The 3,454-nt window shown below is 45.1% G+C and overlaps 1 long non-coding RNA gene across 2 annotated transcripts; it reads left to right on the top strand.

Moving 5' to 3' along the window:
- The first annotated feature begins 228 nt into the window (after window positions 1-228).
- On the top strand, window positions 229-2,781 carry LOC122174813 (uncharacterized). 2 transcript variants are annotated; one of them, XR_006177137.2, is made up of 3 exons: window positions 229-349; window positions 745-870; window positions 1,568-2,781. It is a non-coding gene; the product is annotated as an uncharacterized LOC122174813 (long non-coding RNA). The 2 variants fall into 2 exon arrangements; XR_006177138.2 differs by having other exon boundaries at window positions 276-405.
- Window positions 2,782-3,454: the final 673 nt, after the last annotated feature.

Raw genomic sequence — 3,454 nt, forward strand, 5'->3', positions numbered from 1 at the left:
TGGAAATGTAAAGCCCAATTTAACTCCCCTGGAAGTCAATGGGAGTTTGGCCATTGATTTTAATGGAGCATGACTCCTGTGATAAATGAAGTGGGGGTGGGGGGCAGCTCCCGTTGATGGACACTCAGCCACCCAGTTAGCTGTAAAATCCCTATTGGTAGTGTTCTTTACTTGCATTACCTGTAAAGGGTTAAAAAGTCCCCCAGTTAAAGAAAAAAAAAGTGGGCACCTGACCAAAAGAGCCAATGGGAAGCTAGAACTTTCAAAATTGGGAAAGAAACTTTCCCTTTGGCTGTTCTCTCTGGGCTGGAGGGACAGAGCAACCATGCTATAAGCAGCTTTTAGCCAGGTATGATCATAAATCATCAGCTCATACCTAGAACTACTTATATGAACTCCAAATGTGTAAGTAGATCAGAGTGTTTAGCTAGACACGATCAGGTTTATTTCTGTTTATTTTTTAAGTCTTGTGGATCTCCTCTGTGCTAACCCCTGATGCTTTTGTTTGCTTGTAACCTTTGAGCTGAACCTCCAAGAAAGCTGTTTTGAGTGCTTAAATTTTGTAATTGTTTCTTTTAAGATCTAGCAAAAAGCCTAAGTTCCAAATGTATTTTTTCCCTGTTTGTTTTGAATACAATTTACCTTTTTTAAGAACAGGATTGGATTTTTGGTGTCCTAAAAGGTTTGTGCATGTTGTTTGATTAGCTGATAGCCACATCTAATTTCCTTCGTTTTCTTTCTCAGCTCTCCCATGGAGTGGGGGTGAAAGTGCTTGAGGGTACCCCACAGGGAGGAATTCCCAAGTGCTCCTTCCTGAGTTCAAAGGGGTTTTTTTTGCATATGGGTGGTGGCAGCGTTTACCAAGCCGAGGTAAGAGAAAAGCTGTAATCTTGTGAGTGTAATACAAGCATGTGGTGGCAAGTATTAATTTTTAAAATCCTTGCGGGGCCCCACTTCTGCACTTGGAGTGACAGAGTGAGGATTCAGCCTTAACAACTGCCCCAAAATGTTAAAGATGTACTTTAGACTGATGGACCTGATTACTAGCCTGGCACAATCAGCCACGCCTGGTTCAGTCTGTAGCCTTTTCCTCGGGGCTCTGCTTATTGTTTAACACACACACAAATTGGAAACTGGAACAAGAAAAAAAAGTTGCAGTCCTGTTCTTCAACTGAGATTGTGGGATAGTGTCATCTTTGGTAGATTAATGAACTGGACCTTCCCCCAGCTTAAAGGAGTATTCAGGCCTTTCCTGCCTCTCACTGCCTTCTGCTGAAGCTGCAGAAGAATACGGTCCTATCCCTCTCTTAGTACCTCACCTCATTCATATGCCCTGGCTGGCAATCATCAGACCCAATCACTAAATACTTTCCAGCAGGGCCAGATGATTCACAGCACCTGCCATTTAGATTCCTTTCCAGAACAGGGCTGGCTGCTCTTGACTCCCTTGACCTTCGAAGGGACAGACTGTCCTGTTACAAATACAATTATTTATTATTTATTATTATTATTATTTATTTTATTTTATTTTAATGTAATTTAATTATTTTATTTTATTTTATTTCAGCACTTTAAAACGTGGCAGACATGCAGCTCTTATGGCATCCCACTTCATGGGGTGTGAAGTCATGTCTCACCAGCTTGTGGTTATTGCTCATATCTTCTGAAGAAAACCATGGCCATTAGGAGGATGTAAAACTTTGCTTTCAATTGAAGAACATGCAACCCTTGTAAATGTGTATTCCTTCCATTGCTTCTAATGCTATTACAATTTCATGGACCCACTGCTCTCTGATAATGAGCCCAGAATAGGAAAGCATATGATATTCCCGGGGTTCCAAGCAGATACTTATGTCCCTGTAGTGGGGCAGTCACCCCACTCCCTGGCTAAGAGGGGTTAAAAGCAGCCCTAGAGAGGGCTGCAGCTGAGAAAAAGGGTAAACTGATTGGGGAAACAGCCATAGTTGGGGCCATGCCCCAATCAGGCCACAGCTGGCCCTATAAAAAGGCTATGAGGCAGCAGCTTAGGTAGTCTCTCTCTAGCAGTGGAGAGAGAAGGACTTAGCTGTTTGGGAGCTGAGCAGGATGCCTGAGGTGGAGCAGGGCTAGGCTAGGCAAGGCAGGGCCAGCTCCAGGCACCAGTGCAGCAAGCTGATGCTTGGGGCGGCCCATGGAAGGGGGCGGCATGTCTGGGTCTTTGGTGGCAATTCGGCGGCGGGTCCCTCATTCCCTCTCGGAGGGAAGGACCGCCGCCGAATTGCTGCCAAAGAATGAAGCGGTGCTGTAGAGCAGTTGCCAAAGTGCCACCGATCACGGCTTTCCCCCCCGCTCCTTTGCTCCTTGGAGTGGCAAAAAAGCTGTAGCTGGTGCTGGGGGAAGGCAAAGGAGCGGGGAAGCAGCCACTGAGGCAAGATGGGGATAGAGGGTTGCGGGTTCCCCTGGGGGGAGGAGACCCAGATTGTGGGTTACTGCAGAGAGCAGAACCCCGAGGGAAGGGGCACCGAGGTCTGGGAGGGACACGGGGGGCCTGAGGCAAGCGGAACATCGGCCAGCAAAGGGCCCTCGGAGCTGGAAAGCTAATTTCCAGGACGACTAGCTGGGGGCGCCATGCCGGTGAGTCTTTGCCCTGCTACGGTCCCCCTCCTGGTGCTTGAATCCTTCCTTTTTCATTCTTCAATCTTTCCTCATATATATCATTCACAATAGCTTGTCAATGCTTTGAGAATGGGAAATATCTGTTTTTTGGAGTCCTGAGCCTCTGATCCTGCTGAAATAAAAATATGATACTAATGGAATTTTCTTGTTATCTTTCAACGTTAGCATCTTCTGTAGCACTGAAATATCTGAATTCACATCCATTAGTCACCTTTCATTGCTGTTAGGCTGCTGTTGTGTGTGGTTTTTACCTTCTGTTCTCCATTAACCCATCCTACCCTATCCTCCTTCTCCTGAACAAATAACATCCAACACTTTCCAAGGAAGCATATCTCGTTTCTGTTGTTTATAGGATATTCTGCATCACTAAGGATTCTTGTGTGTGTTCTGGCAACCTGACATCTAGCAAAGACAAATCACAGCTGTTTTGCAAATATCAGGCATGAGCATTCTGTGAAATCCATTAACCTAGCTATGTGAAAGATGAGTGCTACAGTGAATCCATTGTGGTCAACAGTCTCTAAGATGCCTTGGTTAAGCAAGCAAAATAAGTAATGGCATGAGACCTTCAAAAAGCAGTTTTACTCCTGGAGTATCTGTCATCACTGGGCAATTTAGTGTTTCTTGTCATTTGATAAAAAGAAGTTCATGAAGAAATTGGGGGGGGGGGGGGGGAACACACCCCATACTCTTACTTCTAGCTATAGATGAATGTGCTGTTGAAAGTGTACAGTTCATGAACCAGAAAGATTACATGCTTCTTCCATTAACACCCTGAGACCCTGAGAATATTTCAAAA

Source organism: Chrysemys picta, chromosome 1 (assembly GCF_011386835.1).
Source record: "Chrysemys picta bellii isolate R12L10 chromosome 1, ASM1138683v2, whole genome shotgun sequence".
Classification (NCBI taxonomy): Eukaryota; Metazoa; Chordata; order Testudines; family Emydidae; genus Chrysemys; species Chrysemys picta.